This window comes from Salmo salar, chromosome 12, assembly GCF_965601325.2.
Source record: "Salmo salar chromosome 12, fSalSal1, whole genome shotgun sequence".
Classification (NCBI taxonomy): Eukaryota; Metazoa; Chordata; class Actinopteri; order Salmoniformes; family Salmonidae; genus Salmo; species Salmo salar.
The window spans coordinates 90,465,266-90,490,689 of NC_138302.1; the positions used below are offsets into that span (position 1 = coordinate 90,465,266).

General features: G+C 46.0%; 28 non-coding genes across 28 annotated transcripts; all 28 read left to right on the forward strand.

Annotated features, from left to right (window-relative positions):
- Positions 1–398: 398 nt before the first annotated feature.
- Positions 399–492, forward strand: trnai-uau (transfer RNA isoleucine (anticodon UAU)). Its single transcript has 2 exons — positions 399–436; positions 457–492. It is a non-coding gene; the product is annotated as a tRNA-Ile (tRNA).
- Positions 493–917: 425 nt separating this feature from the next.
- Positions 918–1,011, forward strand: trnai-uau (transfer RNA isoleucine (anticodon UAU)). The gene is made up of 2 exons: positions 918–955; positions 976–1,011. It is a non-coding gene; the product is annotated as a tRNA-Ile (tRNA).
- Positions 1,012–1,953: 942 nt separating this feature from the next.
- On the forward strand, positions 1,954–2,047 carry trnai-uau (transfer RNA isoleucine (anticodon UAU)). Its single transcript has 2 exons — positions 1,954–1,991; positions 2,012–2,047. It is a non-coding gene; the product is annotated as a tRNA-Ile (tRNA).
- A 1,239-nt stretch (positions 2,048–3,286) lies between these two features.
- On the forward strand, positions 3,287–3,380 carry trnai-uau (transfer RNA isoleucine (anticodon UAU)). The gene is made up of 2 exons: positions 3,287–3,324; positions 3,345–3,380. It is a non-coding gene; the product is annotated as a tRNA-Ile (tRNA).
- Positions 3,381–4,323: 943 nt separating this feature from the next.
- Positions 4,324–4,417, forward strand: trnai-uau (transfer RNA isoleucine (anticodon UAU)). Its single transcript has 2 exons — positions 4,324–4,361; positions 4,382–4,417. It is a non-coding gene; the product is annotated as a tRNA-Ile (tRNA).
- A 425-nt stretch (positions 4,418–4,842) lies between these two features.
- On the forward strand, positions 4,843–4,936 carry trnai-uau (transfer RNA isoleucine (anticodon UAU)). The gene is made up of 2 exons: positions 4,843–4,880; positions 4,901–4,936. It is a non-coding gene; the product is annotated as a tRNA-Ile (tRNA).
- A 942-nt stretch (positions 4,937–5,878) lies between these two features.
- trnai-uau (transfer RNA isoleucine (anticodon UAU)) lies at positions 5,879–5,972 on the forward strand. The gene is made up of 2 exons: positions 5,879–5,916; positions 5,937–5,972. It is a non-coding gene; the product is annotated as a tRNA-Ile (tRNA).
- A 942-nt stretch (positions 5,973–6,914) lies between these two features.
- Positions 6,915–7,008, forward strand: trnai-uau (transfer RNA isoleucine (anticodon UAU)). Its single transcript has 2 exons — positions 6,915–6,952; positions 6,973–7,008. It is a non-coding gene; the product is annotated as a tRNA-Ile (tRNA).
- Positions 7,009–7,433: 425 nt separating this feature from the next.
- trnai-uau (transfer RNA isoleucine (anticodon UAU)) lies at positions 7,434–7,527 on the forward strand. Its single transcript has 2 exons — positions 7,434–7,471; positions 7,492–7,527. It is a non-coding gene; the product is annotated as a tRNA-Ile (tRNA).
- A 943-nt stretch (positions 7,528–8,470) lies between these two features.
- trnai-uau (transfer RNA isoleucine (anticodon UAU)) lies at positions 8,471–8,564 on the forward strand. The gene is made up of 2 exons: positions 8,471–8,508; positions 8,529–8,564. It is a non-coding gene; the product is annotated as a tRNA-Ile (tRNA).
- A 425-nt stretch (positions 8,565–8,989) lies between these two features.
- trnai-uau (transfer RNA isoleucine (anticodon UAU)) lies at positions 8,990–9,083 on the forward strand. The gene is made up of 2 exons: positions 8,990–9,027; positions 9,048–9,083. It is a non-coding gene; the product is annotated as a tRNA-Ile (tRNA).
- A 942-nt stretch (positions 9,084–10,025) lies between these two features.
- On the forward strand, positions 10,026–10,119 carry trnai-uau (transfer RNA isoleucine (anticodon UAU)). Its single transcript has 2 exons — positions 10,026–10,063; positions 10,084–10,119. It is a non-coding gene; the product is annotated as a tRNA-Ile (tRNA).
- A 942-nt stretch (positions 10,120–11,061) lies between these two features.
- trnai-uau (transfer RNA isoleucine (anticodon UAU)) lies at positions 11,062–11,155 on the forward strand. The gene is made up of 2 exons: positions 11,062–11,099; positions 11,120–11,155. It is a non-coding gene; the product is annotated as a tRNA-Ile (tRNA).
- A 942-nt stretch (positions 11,156–12,097) lies between these two features.
- trnai-uau (transfer RNA isoleucine (anticodon UAU)) lies at positions 12,098–12,191 on the forward strand. The gene is made up of 2 exons: positions 12,098–12,135; positions 12,156–12,191. It is a non-coding gene; the product is annotated as a tRNA-Ile (tRNA).
- Positions 12,192–13,133: 942 nt separating this feature from the next.
- Positions 13,134–13,227, forward strand: trnai-uau (transfer RNA isoleucine (anticodon UAU)). Its single transcript has 2 exons — positions 13,134–13,171; positions 13,192–13,227. It is a non-coding gene; the product is annotated as a tRNA-Ile (tRNA).
- A 942-nt stretch (positions 13,228–14,169) lies between these two features.
- On the forward strand, positions 14,170–14,263 carry trnai-uau (transfer RNA isoleucine (anticodon UAU)). The gene is made up of 2 exons: positions 14,170–14,207; positions 14,228–14,263. It is a non-coding gene; the product is annotated as a tRNA-Ile (tRNA).
- A 942-nt stretch (positions 14,264–15,205) lies between these two features.
- Positions 15,206–15,299, forward strand: trnai-uau (transfer RNA isoleucine (anticodon UAU)). The gene is made up of 2 exons: positions 15,206–15,243; positions 15,264–15,299. It is a non-coding gene; the product is annotated as a tRNA-Ile (tRNA).
- Positions 15,300–15,724: 425 nt separating this feature from the next.
- Positions 15,725–15,818, forward strand: trnai-uau (transfer RNA isoleucine (anticodon UAU)). Its single transcript has 2 exons — positions 15,725–15,762; positions 15,783–15,818. It is a non-coding gene; the product is annotated as a tRNA-Ile (tRNA).
- A 425-nt stretch (positions 15,819–16,243) lies between these two features.
- On the forward strand, positions 16,244–16,337 carry trnai-uau (transfer RNA isoleucine (anticodon UAU)). The gene is made up of 2 exons: positions 16,244–16,281; positions 16,302–16,337. It is a non-coding gene; the product is annotated as a tRNA-Ile (tRNA).
- Positions 16,338–17,279: 942 nt separating this feature from the next.
- On the forward strand, positions 17,280–17,373 carry trnai-uau (transfer RNA isoleucine (anticodon UAU)). Its single transcript has 2 exons — positions 17,280–17,317; positions 17,338–17,373. It is a non-coding gene; the product is annotated as a tRNA-Ile (tRNA).
- Positions 17,374–17,798: 425 nt separating this feature from the next.
- trnai-uau (transfer RNA isoleucine (anticodon UAU)) lies at positions 17,799–17,892 on the forward strand. The gene is made up of 2 exons: positions 17,799–17,836; positions 17,857–17,892. It is a non-coding gene; the product is annotated as a tRNA-Ile (tRNA).
- A 942-nt stretch (positions 17,893–18,834) lies between these two features.
- Positions 18,835–18,928, forward strand: trnai-uau (transfer RNA isoleucine (anticodon UAU)). Its single transcript has 2 exons — positions 18,835–18,872; positions 18,893–18,928. It is a non-coding gene; the product is annotated as a tRNA-Ile (tRNA).
- Positions 18,929–19,353: 425 nt separating this feature from the next.
- Positions 19,354–19,447, forward strand: trnai-uau (transfer RNA isoleucine (anticodon UAU)). The gene is made up of 2 exons: positions 19,354–19,391; positions 19,412–19,447. It is a non-coding gene; the product is annotated as a tRNA-Ile (tRNA).
- Positions 19,448–20,389: 942 nt separating this feature from the next.
- trnai-uau (transfer RNA isoleucine (anticodon UAU)) lies at positions 20,390–20,483 on the forward strand. The gene is made up of 2 exons: positions 20,390–20,427; positions 20,448–20,483. It is a non-coding gene; the product is annotated as a tRNA-Ile (tRNA).
- Positions 20,484–20,908: 425 nt separating this feature from the next.
- Positions 20,909–21,002, forward strand: trnai-uau (transfer RNA isoleucine (anticodon UAU)). Its single transcript has 2 exons — positions 20,909–20,946; positions 20,967–21,002. It is a non-coding gene; the product is annotated as a tRNA-Ile (tRNA).
- A 1,976-nt stretch (positions 21,003–22,978) lies between these two features.
- trnai-uau (transfer RNA isoleucine (anticodon UAU)) lies at positions 22,979–23,072 on the forward strand. The gene is made up of 2 exons: positions 22,979–23,016; positions 23,037–23,072. It is a non-coding gene; the product is annotated as a tRNA-Ile (tRNA).
- A 942-nt stretch (positions 23,073–24,014) lies between these two features.
- trnai-uau (transfer RNA isoleucine (anticodon UAU)) lies at positions 24,015–24,108 on the forward strand. The gene is made up of 2 exons: positions 24,015–24,052; positions 24,073–24,108. It is a non-coding gene; the product is annotated as a tRNA-Ile (tRNA).
- Positions 24,109–25,050: 942 nt separating this feature from the next.
- On the forward strand, positions 25,051–25,144 carry trnai-uau (transfer RNA isoleucine (anticodon UAU)). The gene is made up of 2 exons: positions 25,051–25,088; positions 25,109–25,144. It is a non-coding gene; the product is annotated as a tRNA-Ile (tRNA).
- Positions 25,145–25,424: the final 280 nt, after the last annotated feature.

A 25,424-nucleotide genomic window follows, 5' to 3' on the forward strand; every position in this document is an offset into this window, starting at 1 on the left:
AATTTCTTGTACCTGAAAGGAGGATTTTTCAATCCATTTAGGAGGACGTTTCACAAGTAATAGGTACGTTATTAGGATAACAGGTCAGAGTGCAGGCACAGCTAGGATTCAAACCCATATTCTCCTGTATCACCAGCTAAGCCTGACACGTCAGCAATGCATGGTGGCAAGCCTGCTCGAATGTCCAAGTGCAAGGCTGTTTGCAAAGTGAGTTGGTGCATCGGCGGATAAAAAATATCGCCCACCATAAGGGTCAAACCAACGACTCTGAGAATATGAGTCTCGTGCTCTACCGACTGAGTTAGCCAGGAAGCTCAATTGTAGAACTGACTTCAACCAAACACCGTATATACCTCTTTTTTTGCAAAATATGGTGATCAGCGAGAGTTCCTTTAACAGCTCCTGTGGCGCAATCGGTTAGCGCGTGGTACTTATACAACAGTATGCAGCGAAGCAATGCCGAGGTTGTGAGTTCGAGCCTCACCAGGAACAAATAATTTTCTTGAACCCTCTGCCTGTCAATTTCTTTTCCAGAAAAGGAGCATTTTTCAATCCATTTAGGAGGACGTTTCACAAGTAATAGGTACTTTATCAGGATAACAGGTCAGAGTGCAGGCACAGCTAGGATTCAAACCCATATTCTCCTGTATCACCAGCTAAGCCTGACACGTCAGCAGTGCATGGTGGCAAGCCTGCTCGAATGTCCAAGTGCAAGGCTGTTTGCAAAGTGAGTTGGTGCATCGGCGGATAAAAAAAAATCGCCCACCATAAGGGTCAAACCAACGACTCTGAGAATATGAGTCTCGTGTTCTACCGACTGAGTTAGCCAGGAAGCTCAATTGTAGAACTGACTTCGACCGAACACCGTATACCTCTTTTTTTGCAAAATATGGTGATCAGCGAGAGCGTCTTTAACAGCTCCTGTGGCGCAATCGGTTAGCGCGTGGTACTTATACAACAGTATGCAGCGAAGCAATGCCGAGGTTGTGAGTTCGAGCCTCACCAGGAACAAATAATTTTCTTGAACCATCTGCCTGTCAATTTCTTTTCCAGAAAAGGAGCATTTTTCAATCCATTTAGGAGGACGTTTCACAAGTAATAGGTACTTTATCAGGATAACCGGTCAGAGTGCAGGCACAGCTATGATTCAAACCCATATTCTCCTGTATCACCAGCAATGCCTGACACGTCAGCAGTGCAGGGTGGCAAGCCTGCTCGAAAGTCCAAGCTGATGGCAATTTGCAAAGTGAGTTGGTGCTTCGGCGGAGAAAAGAAGCACTCAAGGTGTGCTTCGAACCCACGAATCAGATATTTTGCGTCTCTTGCTCTACCGACTGAGGTAGCCAGGAAGCTATATTGAAGTACTGACTTGCACCGAAAATCGTACAGCTCTGTTTGTGCAAAATATGGTGATCAGCGAGAGTGCTTTTAGTGGCTCCTGTGGCGCAATCGGATTGCGTGTGGTACTTATACAACAGTATGCAGTGAATCAATGCCGAGTTTGTGAGTTCAAGCTTCACCAGGAGCAAGTCACTTACTTAAAGCCTCTGCCTGTCAATTTCTTGTACCTGAAAGGAGGATTTTTCAATCCATTTAGGAGGACGTTTCACAAGTAATAGGTACGTTATTAGGATAACAGGTCAGAGTGCAGGCACAGCTAGGATTCAAACCCATATTCTCCTGTATCACCAGCTAAGCCTGACACGTCAGCAATGCATGGTGGCAAGCCTGCTCGAATGTCCAAGTGCAAGGCTGTTTGCAAAGTGAGTTGGTGCATCGGCGGATAAAAAAAAATCGCCCACCATAAGGGTCAAACCAACGACTCTGAGAATATGAGTCTCGTGTTCTACCGACTGAGTTAGCCAGGAAGCTCAATTGTAGAACTGTCTTCGACCGAACACCGTATACCTCTTTTTTTGCAAAATATGGTGATCAGCGAGAGTTCCTTTAACAGCTCCTGTGGCGCAATCGGTTAGCGCGTGGTACTTATACAACAGTATGCAGCGAAGCAATGCTGAGGTTGTGAGTTCGAGCCTCACCAGGAACAAATAATTTTCTTGAACCCTCTGCCTGTCAATTTCTTTTCCAGAAAAGGAGCATTTTTCAATCCATTTAGGAGGACGTTTCACAAGTAATACGTACTTTATCAGGATAACCGGTCAGAGTGCAGGCACAGCTATGATTCAAACCCATATTCTCCTGTATTACCAGCAATGCCTGACACGTCAGCAGTGCAGGGTGGCAAGCCTGCTCAAAAGTCCAAGCTGATGGCAATTTGCAAAGTGAGTTGGTGCTTCGGCTGAGAAAAGAACCACTCAAGGTGTGGCTCGAACCCACGACTCAGACATCTTGCGTCTCTTGCTCTACCGACTGAGGTAGCCAAGAAGCTCAATTGAAGTACTGACTTTCACCGAATATCGTACAGCTCTGTTTTTCAAAATATGGTGATCAGCGAGAGTGCTTTTAGTGGCTCCTGTGGCGCAATCGGATTGCGTGTGGTACTTATACAACAGTATGCAGTGAATCAATGCCGAGGTTGTGAGTTCAAGCTTCACCAGGAGCAAGTCACTTACTTGAAGCCTCTGCCTGTCAATTTCTTGTACTTGAAAGGAGGATTTTTCAATCCATTTCGGAGGACGTTTCACAAGTAATAGGTACGTTATTAGGATAACAGGTCAGAGTGCAGGCACAGCTAGGATTCAAACCCATATTCTCCTGTATCACCAGCTAAGCCTGACACGTCAGCAATGCATGGTGGCAAGCCTGCTCGAATGTCCAAGTGCAAGGCTGTTTGGTGGTACTTATACAACAGTATGCAGCGAAGCAATGCCGTGGTGTGAGTTCGAGCCTCACCAGGAACAAATCATTTTCTTGAACCCTCTGCCTGTCAATTTCTTTTCCAGAAAAGGAGCATTTTTCAATCCATTTAGGAGGACGTTTCACAAGTAATAGGTACGTTATTAGGATAACAGGTCAGAGTGCAGGCACAGCTAGGATTCAAACCCATATTCTCCTGTATCACCAGCTAAGCCTGACACGTCAGCAATGCATGGTGGCAAGCCTGCTCGAATGTCCAAGTGCAAGGCTGTTTGCAAAGTGTGTTGGTGCATCGGCGGATAAAAAAAAATCGCCCACCATAAGGGTCAAACCAACGACTCTGAGAATATGAGTCTCGTGCTCTACCGACTGAGTTAGCCAGGAAGCTCAATTGTAGAACTGACTTCGACCGAACACCGTATACCTCTTTTTTTGCAAAATATGGTGATCAGCGAGAGCGTCTTTAACAGCTCCTGTGGCGCAATCGGTTAGCGCGTGGTACTTATACAACAGTATGCAGCGAAGCAATGCCGAGGTTGTGAGTTCGAGCCTCACCAGGAACAAATAATTTTCTTGAACCCTCTGCCTGTCAATTTCTTTTCCAGAAAAGGAGCATTTTTCAATCCATTTAGGAGGACGTTTCACAAGTAATAGGTACTTTATCAGGATAACCGGTCAGAGTGCAGGCACAGCTATGATTCAAACCCATATTCTCCTGTATCACCAGCAATGCCTGACACGTCAGCAGTGCAGGGTGGCAAGCCTGCTCGAAAGTCCAAGCTGATGGCAATTTGCAAAGTGAGTTGGTGCTTCGGTGGAGAAAAGAAGCACTCAAGGTGTGCTTCGAACCCACGAATCAGATATTTTGCGTCTCTTGCTCTACCGACTGAGGTAGCCAGGAAGCTATATTGAAGTACTGACTTGCACCGAAAATCGTACAGCTCTGTTTGTGCAAAATATGGTGATCAGCGAGAGTGCTTTTAGTGGCTCCTGTGGCGCAATCGGATTGCGTGTGGTACTTATACAACAGTATGCAGTGAATCAATGCCGAGTTTGTGAGTTCAAGCTTCACCAGGAGCAAGTCACTTACTTAAAGCCTCTGCCTGTCAATTTCTTGTACCTGAAAGGAGGATTTTTCAATCCATTTAGGAGGACGTTTCACAAGTAATAGGTACGTTATTAGGATAACAGGTCAGAGTGCAGGCACAGCTAGGATTCAAACCCATATTCTCCTGTATCACCAGCTAAGCCTGACACGTCAGCAATGCATGGTGGCAAGCCTGCTCGAATGTCCAAGTGCAAGGCTGTTTGCAAAGTGAGTTGGTGCATCGGCGGATAAAAAATATCGCCCACCATAAGGGTCAAACCAACGACTCTGAGAATATGAGTCTCGTGCTCTACCGACTGAGTTAGCCAGGAAGCTCAATTGTAGAACTGACTTCAACCAAACACCGTATATACCTCTTTTTTTGCAAAATATGGTGATCAGCGAGAGTTCCTTTAACAGCTCCTGTGGCGCAATCGGTTAGCGCGTGGTACTTATACAACAGTATGCAGCGAAGCAATGCCGAGGTTGTGAGTTCGAGCCTCACCAGGAACAAATAATTTTCTTGAACCCTCTGCCTGTCAATTTCTTTTCCAGAAAAGGAGCATTTTTCAATCCATTTAGGAGGACGTTTCACAAGTAATAGGTACTTTATCAGGATAACAGGTCAGAGTGCAGGCACAGCTAGGATTCAAACCCATATTCTCCTGTATCACCAGCTAAGCCTGACACGTCAGCAATGCATGGTGGCAAGCCTGCTCGAATGTCCAAGTGCAAGGCTGTTTGCAAAGTGTGTTGGTGCATCGGCGGATAAAAAAAAATCGCCCACCATAAGGGTCAAACCAACGACTCTGAGAATATGAGTCTCGTGTTCTACCGACTGAGTTAGCCAGGAAGCTCAATTGTAGAACTGACTTCGACCGAACACCGTATACCTCTTTTTTTGCAAAATATGGTGATCAGCGAGAGCGTCTTTAACAGCTCCTGTGGCGCAATCGGTTAGCGCGTGGTACTTATACAACAGTATGCAGCGAAGCAATGCCGAGGTTGTGAGTTCGAGCCTCACCAGGAACAAATAATTTTCTTGAACCCTCTGCCTGTCAATTTCTTTTCCAGAAAAGGAGCATTTTTCAATCCATTTAGGAGGACGTTTCACAAGTAATACGTACTTTATCAGGATAACCGGTCAGAGTGCAGGCACAGCTATGATTCAAACCCATATTCTCCTGTATCACCAGCAATGCCTGACACGTCAGCAGTGCAGGGTGGCAAGCCTGCTCGAAAGTCCAAGCTGATGGCAATTTGCAAAGTGAGTTGGTGCTTCGGCGGAGAAAAGAAGCACTCAAGGTGTGCTTCGAACCCACGAATCAGATATTTTGCGTCTCTTGCTCTACCGACTGAGGTAGCCAGGAAGCTATATTGAAGTACTGACTTGCACCGAAAATCGTACAGCTCTGTTTGTGCAAAATATGGTGATCAGCGAGAGTGCTTTTAGTGGCTCCTGTGGCGCAATCGGATTGCGTGTGGTACTTATACAACAGTATGCAGTGAATCAATGCCGAGTTTGTGAGTTCAAGCTTCACCAGGAGCAAGTCACTTACTTAAAGCCTCTGCCTGTCAATTTCTTGTACCTGAAAGGAGGATTTTTCAATCCATTTAGGAGGACGTTTCACAAGTAATAGGTACGTTATTAGGATAACAGGTCAGAGTGCAGGCACAGCTAGGATTCAAACCCATATTCTCCTGTATCACCAGCTAAGCCTGACACGTCAGCAATGCATGGTGGCAAGCCTGCTCGAATGTCCAAGTGCAAGGCTGTTTGCAAAGTGAGTTGGTGCATCGGCGGATAAAAAAAAATCGCCCACCATAAGGGTCAAACCAACGACTCTGAGAATATGAGTCTCGTGTTCTACCGACTGAGTTAGCCAGGAAGCTCAATTGTAGAACTGTCTTCGACCGAACACCGTATACCTCTTTTTTTGCAAAATATGGTGATCAGCGAGAGTTCCTTTAACAGCTCCTGTGGCGCAATCGGTTAGCGCGTGGTACTTATACAACAGTATGCAGCGAAGCAATGCTGAGGTTGTGAGTTCGAGCCTCACCAGGAACAAATAATTTTCTTGAACCCTCTGCCTGTCAATTTCTTTTCCAGAAAAGGAGCATTTTTCAATCCATTTAGGAGGACGTTTCACAAGTAATACGTACTTTATCAGGATAACCGGTCAGAGTGCAGGCACAGCTATGATTCAAACCCATATTCTCCTGTATTACCAGCAATGCCTGACACGTCAGCAGTGCAGGGTGGCAAGCCTGCTCAAAAGTCCAAGCTGATGGCAATTTGCAAAGTGAGTTGGTGCTTCGGCTGAGAAAAGAACCACTCAAGGTGTGGCTCGAACCCACGACTCAGACATCTTGCGTCTCTTGCTCTACCGACTGAGGTAGCCAAGAAGCTCAATTGAAGTACTGACTTTCACCGAATATCGTACAGCTCTGTTTTTCAAAATATGGTGATCAGCGAGAGTGCTTTTAGTGGCTCCTGTGGCGCAATCGGATTGCGTGTGGTACTTATACAACAGTATGCAGTGAATCAATGCCGAGGTTGTGAGTTCAAGCTTCACCAGGAGCAAGTCACTTACTTGAAGCCTCTGCCTGTCAATTTCTTGTACTTGAAAGGAGGATTTTTCAATCCATTTCGGAGGACGTTTCACAAGTAATAGGTACGTTATTAGGATAACAGGTCAGAGTGCAGGCACAGCTAGGATTCAAACCCATATTCTCCTGTATCACCAGCTAAGCCTGACACGTCAGCAATGCATGGTGGCAAGCCTGCTCGAATGTCCAAGTGCAAGGCTGTTTGCAAAGTGAGTTGGTGCATCGGCGGATAAAAAATATCGCCCACCATAAGGGTCAAACCAACGACTCTGAGAATATGAGTCTCGTGCTCTACCGACTGAGTTAGCCAGGAAGCTCAATTGTAGAACTGACTTCAACCAAACACCGTATATACCTCTTTTTTTGCAAAATATGGTGATCAGCGAGAGTTCCTTTAACAGCTCCTGTGGCGCAATCGGTTAGCGCGTGGTACTTATACAACAGTATGCAGCGAAGCAATGCCGAGGTTGTGAGTTCGAGCCTCACCAGGAACAAATAATTTTCTTGAACCCTCTGCCTGTCAATTTCTTTTCCAGAAAAGGAGCATTTTTCAATCCATTTAGGAGGACGTTTCACAAGTAATAGGTACTTTATCAGGATAACAGGTCAGAGTGCAGGCACAGCTAGGATTCAAACCCATATTCTCCTGTATCACCAGCTAAGCCTGACACGTCAGCAATGCATGGTGGCAAGCCTGCTCGAATGTCCAAGTGCAAGGCTGTTTGCAAAGTGTGTTGGTGCATCGGCGGATAAAAAAAAATCGCCCACCATAAGGGTCAAACCAACGACTCTGAGAATATGAGTCTCGTGCTCTACCGACTGAGTTAGCCAGGAAGCTCAATTGTAGAACTGACTTCGACCGAACACCGTATACCTCTTTTTTTGCAAAATATGGTGATCAGCGAGAGCGTCTTTAACAGCTCCTGTGGCGCAATCGGTTAGCGCGTGGTACTTATACAACAGTATGCAGCGAAGCAATGCCGAGGTTGTGAGTTCGAGCCTCACCAGGAACAAATAATTTTCTTGAACCCTCTGCCTGTCAATTTCTTTTCCAGAAAAGGAGCATTTTTCAATCCATTTAGGAGGACGTTTCACAAGTAATAGGTACTTTATCAGGATAACCGGTCAGAGTGCAGGCACAGCTATGATTCAAACCCATATTCTCCTGTATCACCAGCAATGCCTGACACGTCAGCAGTGCAGGGTGGCAAGCCTGCTCGAAAGTCCAAGCTGATGGCAATTTGCAAAGTGAGTTGGTGCTTCGGTGGAGAAAAGAAGCACTCAAGGTGTGCTTCGAACCCACGAATCAGATATTTTGCGTCTCTTGCTCTACCGACTGAGGTAGCCAGGAAGCTATATTGAAGTACTGACTTGCACCGAAAATCGTACAGCTCTGTTTGTGCAAAATATGGTGATCAGCGAGAGTGCTTTTAGTGGCTCCTGTGGCGCAATCGGATTGCGTGTGGTACTTATACAACAGTATGCAGTGAATCAATGCCGAGTTTGTGAGTTCAAGCTTCACCAGGAGCAAGTCACTTACTTAAAGCCTCTGCCTGTCAATTTCTTGTACCTGAAAGGAGGATTTTTCAATCCATTTAGGAGGACGTTTCACAAGTAATAGGTACGTTATTAGGATAACAGGTCAGAGTGCAGGCACAGCTAGGATTCAAACCCATATTCTCCTGTATCACCAGCTAAGCCTGACACGTCAGCAATGCATGGTGGCAAGCCTGCTCGAATGTCCAAGTGCAAGGCTGTTTGCAAAGTGAGTTGGTGCATCGGCGGATAAAAAATATCGCCCACCATAAGGGTCAAACCAACGACTCTGAGAATATGAGTCTCGTGCTCTACCGACTGAGTTAGCCAGGAAGCTCAATTGTAGAACTGACTTCAACCAAACACCGTATATACCTCTTTTTTTGCAAAATATGGTGATCAGCGAGAGTTCCTTTAACAGCTCCTGTGGCGCAATCGGTTAGCGCGTGGTACTTATACAACAGTATGCAGCGAAGCAATGCCGAGGTTGTGAGTTCGAGCCTCACCAGGAACAAATAATTTTCTTGAACCCTCTGCCTGTCAATTTCTTTTCCAGAAAAGGAGCATTTTTCAATCCATTTAGGAGGACGTTTCACAAGTAATAGGTACTTTATCAGGATAACAGGTCAGAGTGCAGGCACAGCTAGGATTCAAACCCATATTCTCCTGTATCACCAGCTAAGCCTGACACGTCAGCAATGCATGGTGGCAAGCCTGCTCGAATGTCCAAGTGCAAGGCTGTTTGCAAAGTGTGTTGGTGCATCGGCGGATAAAAAAAAATCGCCCACCATAAGGGTCAAACCAACGACTCTGAGAATATGAGTCTCGTGCTCTACCGACTGAGTTAGCCAGGAAGCTCAATTGTAGAACTGACTTCGACCGAACACCGTATACCTCTTTTTTTGCAAAATATGGTGATCAGCGAGAGCGTCTTTAACAGCTCCTGTGGCGCAATCGGTTAGCGCGTGGTACTTATACAACAGTATGCAGCGAAGCAATGCCGAGGTTGTGAGTTCGAGCCTCACCAGGAACAAATAATTTTCTTGAACCCTCTGCCTGTCAATTTCTTTTCCAGAAAAGGAGCATTTTTCAATCCATTTAGGAGGACGTTTCACAAGTAATAGGTACTTTATCAGGATAACCGGTCAGAGTGCAGGCACAGCTATGATTCAAACCCATATTCTCCTGTATCACCAGCAATGCCTGACACGTCAGCAGTGCAGGGTGGCAAGCCTGCTCGAAAGTCCAAGCTGATGGCAATTTGCAAAGTGAGTTGGTGCTTCGGCGGAGAAAAGAAGCACTCAAGGTGTGCTTCGAACCCACGAATCAGATATTTTGCGTCTCTTGCTCTACCGACTGAGGTAGCCAGGAAGCTATATTGAAGTACTGACTTGCACCGAAAATCGTACAGCTCTGTTTGTGCAAAATATGGTGATCAGCGAGAGTGCTTTTAGTGGCTCCTGTGGCGCAATCGGATTGCGTGTGGTACTTATACAACAGTATGCAGTGAATCAATGCCGAGTTTGTGAGTTCAAGCTTCACCAGGAGCAAGTCACTTACTTAAAGCCTCTGCCTGTCAATTTCTTGTACCTGAAAGGAGGATTTTTCAATCCATTTAGGAGGACGTTTCACAAGTAATAGGTACGTTATTAGGATAACAGGTCAGAGTGCAGGCACAGCTAGGATTCAAACCCATATTCTCCTGTATCACCAGCTAAGCCTGACACGTCAGCAATGCATGGTGGCAAGCCTGCTCGAATGTCCAAGTGCAAGGCTGTTTGCAAAGTGAGTTGGTGCATCGGCGGATAAAAAAAAATCGCCCACCATAAGGGTCAAACCAACGACTCTGAGAATATGAGTCTCGTGCTCTACCGACTGAGTTAGCCAGGAAGCTCAATTGTAGAACTGACTTCGACCGAACACCGTATACCTCTTTTTTTGCAAAATATGGTGATCAGCGAGAGTTCCTTTAACAGCTCCTGTGGCGCAATCGGTTAGCGCGTGGTACTTATACAACAGTATGCAGCGAAGCAATGCCGAGGTTGTGAGTTCGAGCCTCACCAGGAACAAATAATTTTCTTGAACCCTCTGCCTGTCAATTTCTTTTCCAGAAAAGGAGCATTTTTCAATCCATTTAGGAGGACGTTTCACAAGTAATAGGTACTTTATCAGGATAACCGGTCAGAGTGCAGGCACAGCTATGATTCAAACCCATATTCTCCTGTATCACCAGCAATGCCTGACACGTCAGCAGTGCAGGGTGGCAAGCCTGCTCGAAAGTCCAAGCTGATGGCAATTTGCAAAGTGAGTTGGTGCTTCGGCGGAGAAAAGAAGCACTCAAGGTGTGCTTCGAACCCACGAATCAGATATTTTGCGTCTCTTGCTCTACCGACTGAGGTAGCCAGGAAGCTATATTGAAGTACTGACTTGCACCGAAAATCGTACAGCTCTGTTTGTGCAAAATATGGTGATCAGCGAGAGTGCTTTTAGTGGCTCCTGTGGCGCAATCGGATTGCGTGTGGTACTTATACAACAGTATGCAGTGAATCAATGCCGAGTTTGTGAGTTCAAGCTTCACCAGGAGCAAGTCACTTACTTAAAGCCTCTGCCTGTCAATTTCTTGTACCTGAAAGGAGGATTTTTCAATCCATTTAGGAGGACGTTTCACAAGTAATAGGTACGTTATTAGGATAACAGGTCAGAGTGCAGGCACAGCTAGGATTCAAACCCATATTCTCCTGTATCACCAGCTAAGCCTGACACGTCAGCAATGCATGGTGGCAAGCCTGCTCGAATGTCCAAGTGCAAGGCTGTTTGCAAAGTGAGTTGGTGCATCGGCGGATAAAAAAAAATCGCCCACCATAAGGGTCAAACCAACGACTCTGAGAATATGAGTCTCGTGTTCTACCGACTGAGTTAGCCAGGAAGCTCAATTGTAGAACTGACTTCGACCGAACACCGTATACCTCTTTTTTTGCAAAATATGGTGATCAGCGTGAGTTCCTTTAACAGCTCCTGTGGCGCAATCGGTTAGCGCGTGGTACTTATACAACAGTATGCAGCGAAGCAATGCTGAGGTTGTGAGTTCGAGCCTCACCAGGAACAAATAATTTTCTTGAACCCTCTGCCTGTCAATTTCTTTTCCAGAAAAGGAGCATTTTTCAATCCATTTAGGAGGACGTTTCACAAGTAATACGTACTTTATCAGGATAACCGGTCAGAGTGCAGGCACAGCTATGATTCAAACCCATATTCTCCTGTATCACCAGCAATGCCTGACACGTCAGCAGTGCAGGGTGGCAAGCCTGCTCGAAAGTCCAAGCTGATGGCAATTTGCAAAGTGAGTTGGTGCTTCGGCGGAGAAAAGAAGCACTCAAGGTGTGCTTCGAACCCACGAATCTGATATTTTGCATCTCTTGCTCTACCGACTGAGGTAGCCAGGAAGCTATATTGAAGTACTGACTTGCACCGAAAATCGTACAGCTCTGTTTGTGCAAAATATGGTGATCATCGAGAGTGCTTTTAGTGGCTCCTGTGGCGCAATCGGATTGCGTGTGGTACTTATACAACAGTATGCAGTGAATCAATGCCGAGTTTGTGAGTTCAAGCTTCACCAGGAGCAAGTCACTTACTTAAAGCCTCTGCCTGTCAATTTCTTGTACCTGAAAGGAGGATTTTTCAATCCATTTAGGAGGACGTTTCACAAGTAATAGGTACGTTATTAGGATAACAGGTCAGAGTGCAGGCACAGCTAGGATTCAAACCCATATTCTCCTGTATCACCAGCTAAGCCTGACACGTCAGCAATGCATGGTGGCAAGCCTGCTCGAATGTCCAAGTGCAAGGCTGTTTGCAAAGTGAGTTGGTGCATCGGCGGATAAAAAAAAATCGCCCACCATAAGGGTCAAACCAACGACTCTGAGAATATGAGTCTCGTGTTCTACCGACTGAGTTAGCCAGGAAGCTCAATTGTAGAACTGACTTCGACCGAACACCGTATACCTCTTTTTTTGCAAAATATGGTGATCAGCGAGAGTTCCTTTAACAGCTCCTGTGGCGCAATCGGTTAGCGCGTGGTACTTATACAACAGTATGCAGCGAAGCAATGCTGAGGTTGTGAGTTCGAGCCTCACCAGGAACAAATAATTTTCTTGAACCCTCTGCCTGTCAATTTCTTTTCCAGAAAAGGAGCATTTTTCAATCCATTTAGGAGGACGTTTCACAAGTAATACGTACTTTATCAGGATAACCGGTCAGAGTGCAGGCACAGCTATGATTCAAACCCATATTCTCCTGTATCACCAGCAATGCCTGACACGTCAGCAGTGCAGGGTGGCAAGCCTGCTCGAAAGTCCAAGCTGATGGCAATTTGCAAAGTGAGTTGGTGCTTCGGCGGAGAAAAGAAGCACTCAAGGTGTGCTTCGAACCCACGAATCTGATATTTTGCATCTCTTGCTCTACCGACTGAGGTAGCCAGGAAGCTATATTGAAGTACTGACTTGCACCGAAAATCGTACAGCTCTGTTTGTGCAAAATATGGTGATCATTGAGAGTGCTTTTAGTGGCTCCTGTGGCGCAATCGGATTGCGTGTGGTACTTATACAACAGTATGCAGTGAATCAATGCCGAGTTTGTGAGTTCAAGCTTCACCAGGAGCAAGTCACTTACTTAAAGCCTCTGCCTGTCAATTTCTTGTACCTGAAAGGAGGATTTTTCAATCCATTTAGGAGGACGTTTCACAAGTAATAGGTACGTTATTAGGATAACAGGTCAGAGTGCAGGCACAGCTAGGATTCAAACCCATATTCTCCTGTATCACCAGCTAAGCCTGACACGTCAGCAATGCATGGTGGCAAGCCTGCTCGAATGTCCAAGTGCAAGGCTGTTTGCAAAGTGAGTTGGTGCATCGGCGGATAAAAAAAAATCGCCCACCATAAGGGTCAAACCAACGACTCTGAGAATATGAGTCTCGTGCTCTACCGACTGAGTTAGCCAGGAAGCTCAATTGTAGAACTGACTTCGACCGAACACCGTATACCTCTTTTTTTGCAAAATATGGTGATCAGCGAGAGTTCCTTTAACAGCTCCTGTGGCGCAATCGGTTAGCGCGTGGTACTTATACAACAGTATGCAGCGAAGCAATGCCGAGGTTGTGAGTTCGAGCCTCACCAGGAACAAATAATTTTCTTGAACCCTCTGCCTGTCAATTTCTTTTCCAGAAAAGGAGCATTTTTCAATCCATTTAGGAGGACGTTTCACAAGTAATAGGTACTTTATCAGGATAACCGGTCAGAGTGCAGGCACAGCTATGATTCAAACCCATATTCTCCTGTATCACCAGCAATGCCTGACACGTCAGCAGTGCACGGTGGCAAGCCTGCTCAAAAGTCCAAGCTGATGGCAATTTGCAAAGTGAGTTGGTGCTTCGGCGGAGAAAAGAAGCACTCAAGGTGTGCTTCGAACCCACGAATCTGATATTTTGCGTCTCTTGCTCTACCGACTGAGGTAGCCAGGAAGCTATATTGAAGTACTGACTTGCACCGAAAATCGTACAGCTCTGTTTGTGCAAAATATGGTGATCAGCGAGAGTGCTTTTAGTGGCTCCTGTGGCGCAATCGGATTGCGTGTGGTACTTATACAACAGTATGCAGTGAATCAATGCCGAGGTTGTGAGTTCAAGCTTCACCAGGAGCAAGTCACTTACTTAAAGCCTCTGCCTGTCAATTTCTTGTACCTGAAAGGAGGATTTTTCAATCCATTTCGGAGGACGTTTCACAAGTAATAGGTACGTTATTAGGATAACAGGTCAGAGTGCAGGCACAGCTAGGATTCAAACCCATATTCTCCTGTATCACCAGCTAAGCCTGACACGTCAGCAATGCATGGTGGCAAGCCTGCTCGAATGTCCAAGTGCAAGGCTGTTTGCAAAGTGAGTTGGTGCATCGGCGGATAAAAAAAAATCGCCCACCATAAGGGTCAAACCAACGACTCTGAGAATATGAGTCTCGTGCTCTACCGACTGAGTTAGCCAGGAAGCTCAATTGTAGAACTGACTTCGACCGAACACCGTATACCTCTTTTTTTGCAAAATATGGTGATCAGCGAGAGTGTCTTTAACAGCTCCTGTGGCGCAATCGGTTAGCGCGTGGTACTTATACAACAGTATGCAGCGAAGCAATGCCGAGGTTGTGAGTTCGAGCCTCACCAGGAACAAATAATTTTCTTGAACCCTCTGCCTGTCAATTTCTTTTCCAGAAAAGGAGCATTTTTCAATCCATTTAGGAGGACGTTTCACAAGTAATAGGTACTTTATCAGGATAACCGGTCAGAGTGCAGGCACAGCTATGATTCAAACCCATATTCTCCTGTATCACCAGCAATGCCTGACACGTCAGCAGTGCAGGGTGGCAAGCCTGCTCGAAAGTCCAAGCTGATGGCAATTTGCAAAGTGAGTTGGTGCTTCGGCGAAGAAAAGAAGCACTCAAGGTGTGCTTCGAACCCACGAATCTGATATTTTGCGTCTCTTGCTCTACCGACTGAGGTAGCCAGGAAGCTATATTGAAGTACTGACTTGCACCGAAAATCGTACAGCTCTGTTTGTGCAAAATATGGTGATCAGCGAGAGTGCTTTTAGTGGCTCCTGTGGCGCAATCGGATTGCGTGTGGTACTTATACAACAGTATGCAGTGAATCAATGCCGAGTTTGTGAGTTCAAGCTTCACCAGGAGCAAGTCACTTACTTAAAGCCTCTGCCTGTCAATTTCTTGTACCTGAAAGGAGGATTTTTCAATCCATTTAGGAGGACGTTTCACAAGTAATAGGTACGTTATTAGGATAACAGGTCAGAGTGCAGGCACAGCTAGGATTCAAACCCCTATTCTCCTGTATCACCAGCTAAGCCTGACACGTCAGCAATGCATGGTGGCAAGCCTGCTCGAATGTCCAAGTGCAAGGCTGTTTGCAAAGTGAGTTGGTGCATCGGCGGATAAAAAAAAATCGCCCACCATAAGGGTCAAACCAACAACTCTGAGAATATGAGTCTCGTGCTCTACCGACTGAGTTAGCCAGGAAGCTCAATTGTAGAACTGACTTCAACCAAACACCGTATACCTCTTTTTTTGCAAAATATGGTGATCAGCGAGAGTTCCTTTAACAGCTCCTGTTGCGCAATCGGTTAGCGCGTGGTACTTATACAACAGTATGCAGCGAAGCAATGCCGAGGTTGTGAGTTCGAGCCTCACCAGGAACAAATAATTTTCTTGAACCCTCTGCCTGTCAATTTCTTTTCCAGAAAAGGAGCATTTTTCAATCCATTTAGGAGGACGTTTCACAAGTAATAGGTACTTTATCAGGATAACAGGTCAGAGTGCAGGCACAGCTAGGATTCAAACCCATATTCTCCTGTATCACCAGCTAAGCCTGACACGTCAGCAATGCATGGTGGCAAGCCTGCTCGAATGTCCAAGTGCAAGGCTGTTTGCAAAGTGAGTTGGTGCATCGGCGGATAAAAAAAAATCGCCCACCATAAGGGTCAAACCAACGACTCTGAGAATATGAGTCTCGTGCTCTACCGACTGAGTTAGCCAGGAAGCTCAATTGTAGAACTGACTTCGACCGAACACCGTATACCTCTTTTTTTGCAAATTATGGTGATCAGCGAGAGTGTCTTTAACAGCTCCTGTGGCGCAATCGGTTAGCGCGTGGTACTTATACAACAGTATGCAGCGAAGCAATGCCGAGGTTGTGAGTTCGAGCCTCACCAGGAACAAATAATTTTCTTGAACCCTCTGCCTGTCAATTTCTTTTCCAGAAAAGGAGCATTTTTCAATCCATTTAGGAGGACGTTTCACAAGTAATAGGTACTTTATCAGGATAACAGGTCAGAGTGCAGGCACAGCTAGGATTCAAACCCATATTCTCCTGTATCACCAGCTAAGCCTGACACGTCAGCAATGCATGGTGGCAAGCCTGCTCGGATGTCCAAGTGCAAGGCTGTTTGCAAAGTGATTTGGTGCATCGGCGGATAAAAAAAAATCGCCCACCATAAGGGTCAAACCAACGACTCTGAGAATATGAGTCTCGTGCTCTACCGACTGAGTTAGCCAGGAAGCTCAATTGTAGAACTGACTTCGACCGAACACCGTATACCTCTTTTTTTGCAAATTATGGTGATCAGCGAGAGTGTCTTTAACAGCTCCTGTGGCGCAATCGGTTAGCGCGTGGTACTTATACAACAGTATGCAGCGAAGCAATGCCGAGGTTGTGAGTTCGAGCCTCACCAGGAACAAATAATTTTCTTGAACCCTCTGCCTGTCAATTTCTTTTCCAGAAAAGGAGCATTTTTCAATCCATTTAGGAGGACGTTTCACAAGTAATAGGTACTTTATCAGGATAACCGGTCAGAGTGCAGGCACAGCTATGATTCAAACCCATATTCTCCTGTATCACCAGCAATGCCTGACACGTCAGCAGTGCAGGGTGGCAAGCCTGCTCGAAAGTCCAAGCTGATGGCAATTTGCAAAGTGAGTTGGTGCTTCGGCGGAGAAAAGAAGCACTCAAGGTGTGCTTCGAACCCACGAATCAGATATTTTGCGTCTCTTGCTCTACCGACTGAGGTAGCCAGGAAGCTATATTGAAGTACTGACTTGCACCGAAAATCGTACAGCTCTGTTTGTGCAAAATATGGTGATCAGCGAGAGTGCTTTTAGTGGCTCCTGTGGCGCAATCGGATTGCGTGTGGTACTTATACAACAGTATGCAGTGAATCAATGCCGAGTTTGTGAATTCAAGCTTCACCAGGAGCAAGTCACTTACTTAAAGCCTCTGCCTGTCAATTACTTGTACCTGAAAGGAGGATTTTTCAATCCATTTAGGAGGACGTTTCACAAGTAATAGGTACGTTATTAGGATAACAGGTCAGAGTGCAGGCACAGCTAGGATTCAAACCCATATTCTCCTGTATCACCAGCTAAGCCTGACACGTCAGCAATGCATGGTGGCAAGCCTGCTCGAATGTCCAAGTGCAAGGCTGTTTGCAAAGTGAGTTGGTGCATCGGCGGATAAAAAAGAATCGCCCACCATAAGGGTCAAACCAACGACTCTGAGAATATGAGTCTCGTGCTCTACCGACTGAGTTAGCCAGGAAGCTCAATTGTAGAACTGACTTCGACCGAACACCGTATACCTCTTTTTTTGCAAATGATGGTGATCAGCGAGAGTGTCTTTAACAGCTCCTGTGGCGCAATCGGTTAGCGCGTGGTACTTATACAACAGTATGCAGCGAAGCAATGCCGAGGTTGTGAGTTCGAGCCTCACCAGTAACAAATAATTTTCTTGAACCCTCTGCCTGTCAATTTCTTTTCCAGAAAAGGAGCATTTTTCAATCCATTTAGGAGGACGTTTCACAAGTAATAGGTACTTTATCAGGATAACAGGTCAGAGTGCAGGCACAGCTAGGATTCAAACCCATATTCTCCTGTATCACCAGCTAAGCCTGACACGTCAGCAATGCATGGTGGCAAGCCTGCTCGGATGTCCAAGTGCAAGGCTGTTTGCAAAGTGATTTGGTGCATCGGCGGATAAAAAAAAATCGCCCACCATAAGGGTCAAACCAACGACTCTGAGAATATGAGTCTCGTGCTCTACCGACTGAGTTAGCCAGGAAGCTCAATTGTAGAACTGACTTCGACCGAACACCGTATACCTCTTTTTTTGCAAATGATGGTGATCAGCGAGAGTGTCTTTAACAGCTCCTGTGGCGCAATCGGTTAGCGCGTGGTACTTATACAACAGTATGCAGCGAAGCAATGCCGAGGTTGTGAGTTCGAGCCTCACCAGGAACAAATAATTTTCTTGAACCCTCTGCCTGTCAATTTCTTTTCCAGAAAAGGAGCATTTTTCAATCCATTTAGGAGGACGTTTCACAAGTAATAGGTACTTTATCAGGATAACCGGTCAGAGTGCAGGCACAGCTATGATTCAAACCCATATTCTCCTGTATCACCAGCAATGCCTGACACGTCAGCAGTGCAGGGTGGCAAGCCTGCTCGAAAGTCCAAGCTGATGGCAATTTGCAAAGTGAGTTGGTGCTTCGGCGGAGAAAAGAAGCACTCAAGGTGTGCTTCGAACCCACGAATCAGATATTTTGCGTCTCTTGCTCTACCGACTGAGGTAGCCAGGAAGCTATATTGAAGTACTGACTTGCACCGAAAATCGTACAGCTCTGTTTGTGCAAAATATGGTGATCAGCGAGAGTGCTTTTAGTGGCTCCTGTGGCGCAATCGGATTGCGTGTGGTACTTATACAACAGTATGCAGTGAATCAATGCCGAGTTTGTGAGTTCAACCTTCACCAGGAGCAAGTCACTTACTTAAAGCCTCTGCCTGTCAATTACTTGTACCTGAAAGGAGGATTTTTCAATCCATTTAGGAGGACGTTTCACAAGTAATAGGTACGTTATTAGGATAACAGGTCAGAGTGCAGGCACAGCTAGGATTCAAACCCATATTCTCCTGTATCACCAGCTAAGCCTGACACGTCAGCAATGCATGGTGGCAAGCCTGCTCGAATGTCCAAGTGCAAGGCTGTTTGCAAAGTGAGTTGGTGCATCGGCGGATAAAAAAAAATCGCCCACCATAAGGGTCAAACCAACGACTCTGAGAATATGAGTCTCGTGCTCTACCGACTGAGTTAGCCAGGAAGCTCAATTGTAGAACTGACTTCGACCGAACACCGTATACCTCTTTTTTTGCAAATTATGGTTATCAGCGAGAGTGTCTTTAACAGCTCCTGTGGCGCAATCGGTTAGCGCGTGGTACTTATACAACAGTATGCAGCGAAGCAATGCCGAGGTTGTGAGTTCGAGCCTCACCAGGAACAAATAATTTTCTTGAACCCTCTGCCTGTCAATTTCTTTTCCAGAAAAGGAGCATTTTTCAATCCATTTAGGAGGACGTTTCACAAGTAATAGGTACTTTATCAGGATAACAGGTCAGAGTGCAGGCACAGCTAGGATTCAAACCCATATTCTCCTGTATCACCAGCTAAGCCTGACACGTCAGCAATGCATGGTGGCAAGCCTGCTCGAATGTCCAAGTGCAAGGCTGTTTGCAAAGTGAGTTGGTGCATCGGCGGATAAAAAAAAATCGCCCACCATAAGGGTCAAACCAACGACTCTGAGAATATGAGTCTCGTGCTCTACCGACTGAGTTAGCCAGGAAGCTCAATTGTAGAACTGACTTCGACCGAACACCGTATACCTCTTTTTTTGCAAATTATGGTGATCAGCGAGAGTGTCTTTAACAGCTCCTGTGGCGCAATCGGTTAGCGCGTGGTACTTATACAACAGTATGCAGCGAAGCAATGCCGAGGTTGTGAGTTCGAGCCTCACCAGGAACAAATAATTTTCTTGAACCCTCTGCCTGTCAATTTCTTTTCCAGAAAAGGAGCATTTTTCAATCCATTTAGGAGGACGTTTCACAAGTAATAGGTACTTTATCAGGATAACAGGTCAGAGTGCAGGCACAGCTAGGATTCAAACCCATATTCTCCTGTATCACCAGCTAAGCCTGACACGTCAGCAATGCATGGTGGCAAGCCTGCTCGAATGTCCAAGTGCAAGGCTGTTTGCAAAGTGAGTTGGTGCATCGGCGGAGAAAAGAAGCACTCAAGGTGTGCTTCGAACCCACGAATCTGATATTTTGCGTCTCTTGCTCTACCGACTGAGGTAGCCAGGAAGCTATATTGAAGTACTGACTTGCACCGAAAATCGTACAGCTCTGTTTGTGCAAAATATGGTGATCAGCGAGAGTGCTTTTAGTGGCTCCTGTGGCGCAATCGGATTGCGTGTGGTACTTATACAACAGTATGCAGTGAATCAATGCCGAGTTTGTGAGTTCAACCTTCACCAGGAGCAAGTCACTTACTTAAAGCCTCTGCCTGTCAATTACTTGTACCTGAAAGGAGGATTTTTCAATCCATTTAGGAGGACGTTTCACAAGTAATAGGTACGTTATTAGGATAACAGGTCAGAGTGCAGGCACAGCTAGGATTCAAACCCATATTCTCCTGTATCACCAGCTAAGCCTGACACGTCAGCAATGCATGGTGGCAAGCCTGCTCGAATGTCCAAGTGCAAGGCTGTTTGCAAAGTGAGTTGGTGCATCGGCGGATAAAAAAAAATCGCCCACCATAAGGGTCAAACCAACGACTCTGAGAATATGAGTCTCGTGCTCTACCGACTGAGTTAGCCAGGAAGCTCAATTGTAGAACTGACTTCGACCGAACACCGTATACCTCTTTTTTTGCAAATTATGGTTATCAGCGAGAGTGTCTTTAACAGCTCCTGTGGCGCAATCGGTTAGCGCGTGGTACTTATACAACAGTATGCAGCGAAGCAATGCCGAGGTTGTGAGTTCGAGCCTCACCAGGAACAAATAATTTTCTTGAACCCTCTGCCTGTCAATTTCTTTTCCAGAAAAGGAGCATTTTTCAATCCATTTAGGAGGACGTTTCACAAGTAATAGGTACTTTATCAGGATAACAGGTCAGAGTGCAGGCACAGCTAGGATTCAAACCCATATTCTCCTGTATCACCAGCTAAGCCTGACACGTCAGCAATGCATGGTGGCAAGCCTGCTCGAATGTCCAAGTGCAAGGCTGTTTGCAAAGTGAGTTGGTGCATCGGCGGATAAAAAAAAATCGCCCACCATAAGGGTCAAACCAACGACTCTGAGAATATGAGTCTCGTGCTCTACCGACTGAGTTAGCCAGGAAGCTCAATTGTAGAACTGACTTCGACCGAACACCGTATACCTCTTTTTTTGCAAATTATGGTTATCAGCGAGAGTGTCTTTAACAGCTCCTGTGGCGCAATCGGTTAGCGCGTGGTACTTATACAACAGTATGCAGCGAAGCAATGCCGAGGTTGTGAGTTCGAGCCTCACCAGGAACAAATAATTTTCTTGAACCCTCTGCCTGTCAATTTCTTTTCCAGAAAAGGAGCATTTTTCAATCCATTTAGGAGGACGTTTCACAAGTAATAGGTACTTTATCAGGATAACCGGTCAGAGTGCAGGCACAGCTATGATTCAAACCCATATTCTCCTGTATTACCAGCAATGCCTGACACGTCAGCAGTGCAGGGTGGCAAGCCTGCTCAAAAGTCCAAGCTGATGGCAATTTGCAAAGTGAGTTGGTGCTTCGGCGGAGAAAAGAACCACTCAAGGTGTGGCTCGAACCCACGACTCAGACATTTTGCGTCTCTTGCTCTACCGACTGAGGTAGCCAAGAAGCTCAATTGAAGTACTGACTTTCACCGAATATCGTACAGCTCTGTTTGTGCAAAATATGGTGATCAGCGAGAGTGCTTTTAGTGGCTCCTGTGGCGCAATCGGATTGCGTGTGGTACTTATACAACAGCATGCAGTGAATCAATGCCGAGGTTGTGAGTTCAAGCTTCACCAGGAGCAAGTCACTTACTTGAAGCCTCTGCCTGTCAATTTCTTGTACTTGAAAGGAGGATTTTTCAATCCATTTCGGAGGACGTTTCACAAGTAATAGGTACGTTATTAGGATAACAGGTCAGAGTGCAGGCACAGCTAGGATTCAAACCCATATTCTCCTGTATCACCAGCTAAGTCTGACACGTCAGCAATGCATGGTGGCAAGCCTGCTCGAAAGTCCAAGCTGATGGCAATTTGCAAAGTGAGTTGGTGCTTCGGCGGAGAAAAGAAGCACTCAAGGTGTGCTTCGAACCCACGAATCTGATATTTTGCGTCTCTTGCTCTACCGACTGAGGTAGCCAGGAAGCTATATTGAAGTACTGACTTGCACCGAAAATCGTACAGCTCTGTTTGTGCAAAATATGGTGATCAGCGAGAGTGCTTTTAGTGGCTCCTGTGGCGCAATCGGATTGCGTGTGGTACTTATACAACAGTATGCAGTGAATCAATGCCGAGTTTGTGAGTTCAAGCTTCACCAGGAGCAAGTCACTTACTTAAAGCCTCTGCCTGTCAATTTCTTGTACCTGAAAGGAGGATTTTTCAATCCATTTAGGAGGACGTTTCACAAGTAATAGGTACGTTATTAGGATAACAGGTCAGAGTGCAGGCACAGCTAGGATTCAAACCCATATTCTCCTGTATCACCAGCTAAGCCTGACACGTCAGCAATGCATGGTGGCAAGCCTGCTCGAATGTCCAAGTGCAAGGCTGTTTGCAAAGTGAGTTGGTGCTTCGGCGGAGAAAAGAAGCACTCAAGGTGTGCTTCGAACCCACGAATCTGATATTTTGCGTCTCTTGCTCTACCGACTGAGGTAGCCAGGAAGCTATATTGAAGTACTGACTTGCACCGAAAATCGTACAGCTCTGTTTGTGCAAAATATGGTGATCAGCGAGAGTGCTTTTAGTGGCTCCTGTGGCGCAATCGGATTGCGTGTGGTACTTATACAACAGTATGCAGTGAATCAATGCCGAGTTTGTGAGTTCAAGCTTCACCAGGAGCAAGTCACTTACTTAAAGCCTCTGCCTGTCAATTTCTTTTCCAGAAAAGGAGCATTTTTCAATCCATTTAGGAGGACGTTTCACAAGTAATAGGTACTTTATCAGGATAACAGGTCAGAGTGCAGGCACAGCTAGGATTCAAACCCATATTCTCCTGTATCACCAGCTAAGCCTGACACGTCAGCAATGCATGGTGGCAAGCCTGCTCGAATGTCCAAGTGCAAGGCTGTTTGCAAAGTGAGTTGGTGCATCGGCGGATAAAAAAAAATCGCCCACCATAAGGGTCAAACCAACGACTCTGAGAATATGAGTCTCGTGCTCTACCGACTGAGTTAGCCAGGAAGCTCAATTGTAGAACTGACTTCGACCGAACACCGTATACCTCTTTTTTTGCAAAATATGGTGATCAGCGAGAGTGTCTTTAACAGCTCCTGTGGCGCAATCGGTTAGCGCGTGGTACTTATACAACAGTATGCAGCGAAGCAATGCCGAGGTTGTGAGTTCGAGCCTCACCAGGAACAAATAATTTTCTTGAACCCTCTGCCTGTCAATTTCTTTTCCAGAAAAGGAGCATTTTTCAATCCATTTAGGAGGACGTTTCACAAGTAATAGGTACTTTATCAGGATAACCGGTCAGAGTGCAGGCACAGCTATGATTCAAACCCATATTCTCCTGTATCACCAGCAATGCCTGACACGTCAGCAGTGCAGGGTGGCAAGCCTGCTCGAAAGTCCAAGCTGATGGCAATTTGCAAAGTGAGTTGGTGCTTCGGCGGAGAAAAGAAGCACTCAAGGTGTGCTTCGAACCCACGAATCAGATATTTTGCGTCTCTTGCTCTACCGACTGAGGTAGCCAGGAAGCTATATTGAAGTACTGACTTGCACCGAAAATCGTACAGCTCTGTTTGTGCAAAATATGGTGATCAGCGAGAGTGCTTTTAGTGGCTCCTGTGGCGCAATCGGATTGCGTGTGGTACTTATACAACAGTATGCAGTGAATCAATGCCGAGTTTGTGAGTTCAAGCTTCACCAGGAGCAAGTCACTTACTTAAAGCCTCTGCCTGTCAATTTCTTGTACCTGAAAGGAGGATTTTTCAATCCATTTAGGAGGACGTTTCACAAGTAATAGGTACGTTATTAGGATAACAGGTCAGAGTGCAGGCACAGCTAGGATTCAAACCCATATTCTCCTGTATCACCAGCTAAGCCTGACACGTCAGCAATGCATGGTGGCAAGCCTGCTCGAATGTCCAAGTGCAAGGCTGTTTGCAAAGTGAGTTGGTGCATCGGCGGATAAAAAAAAATCGCCCACCATAAGGGTCAAACCAACGACTCTGAGAATATGAGTCTCGTGTTCTACCGACTGAGTTAGCCAGGAAGCTCAATTGTAGAACTGACTTCGACCGAACACCGTATACCTCTTTTTTTGCAAAATATGGTGATCAGCGAGAGTTCCTTTAACAGCTCCTGTGGCGCAATCGGTTAGCGCGTGGTACTTATACAACAGTATGCAGCGAAGCAATGCCGAGGTTGTGAGTTCGAGCCTCACCAGGAACAAATAATTTTCTTGAACCCTCTGCCTGTCAATTTCTTTTCCAGAAAAGGAGCATTTTTCAATCCATTTAGGAGGACGTTTCACAAGTAATAGGTACTTTATCAGGATAACCGGTCAGAGTGCAGGCACAGCTATGATTCAAACCCATATTCTCCTGTATCACCAGCAATGCCTGACACGTCAGCAGTGCAGGGTGGCAAGCCTGCTCGAAAGTCCAAGCTGATGGCAATTTGCAAAGTGAGTTGGTGCTTCGGCGGAGAAAAGAAGCACTCAAGGTGTGCTTCGAACCCACGAATCTGATATTTTGCGTCTCTTGCTCTACCGACTGAGGTAGCCAGGAAGCTATATTGAAGTACTGACTTGCACCGAAAATCGTACAGCTCTGTTTGTGCAAAATATGGTGATCATCGAGAGTGCTTTTAGTGGCTCCTGTGGCGCAATCGGATTGCGTGTGGTACTTATACAACAGTATGCAGTGAATCAATGCCGAGTTTGTGAGTTCAAGCTTCACCAGGAGCAAGTCACTTACTTAAAGCCTCTGCCTGTCAATTTCTTGTACCTGAAAGGAGGATTTTTCAATCCATTTAGGAGGACGTTTCACAAGTAATAGGTACGTTATTAGGATAACAGGTCAGAGTGCAGGCACAGCTAGGATTCAAACCCATATTCTCCTGTATCACCAGCTAAGCCTGACACGTCAGCAATGCATGGTGGCAAGCCTGCTCGAATGTCCAAGTGCAAGGCTGTTTGCAAAGTGAGTTGGTGCATCGGCGGATAAAAAAAAATCGCCCACCATAAGGGTCAAACCAACGACTCTGAGAATATGAGTCTCGTGTTCTACCGACTGAGTTAGCCAGGAAGCTCAATTGTAGAACTGACTTCGACCGAACACCGTATACCTCTTTTTTTGCAAATTATGGTTATCAGCGAGAGTGACTTTAACAGCTCCAGTGGCGCAATCGGTTAGCGCGTGGTACTTATACAACAGTATGCAGCGAAGCAATGCCGAGGTTGTGAGTTCGAGCCTCACCAGGAACAAATAATTTTCTTGAACCCTCTGCCTGTCAATTTCTTTTCCAGAAAAGGAGCATTTTTCAATCCATTTAGGAGGACGTTTCACAGGTAATAGGTACTTTATCAGGATAACCGGTCAGAGTGCAGGCACAGCTATGATTCAAACCCATATTCTCCTGTATTACCAGCAATGCCTGACACGTCAGCAGTGCAGGGTGGCAAGCCTGCTCAAAAGTCCAAGCTGATGGCAATTTGCAAAGTGAGTTGGTGCTTCGGCGGAGAAAAGAACCACTCAAGGTGTGGC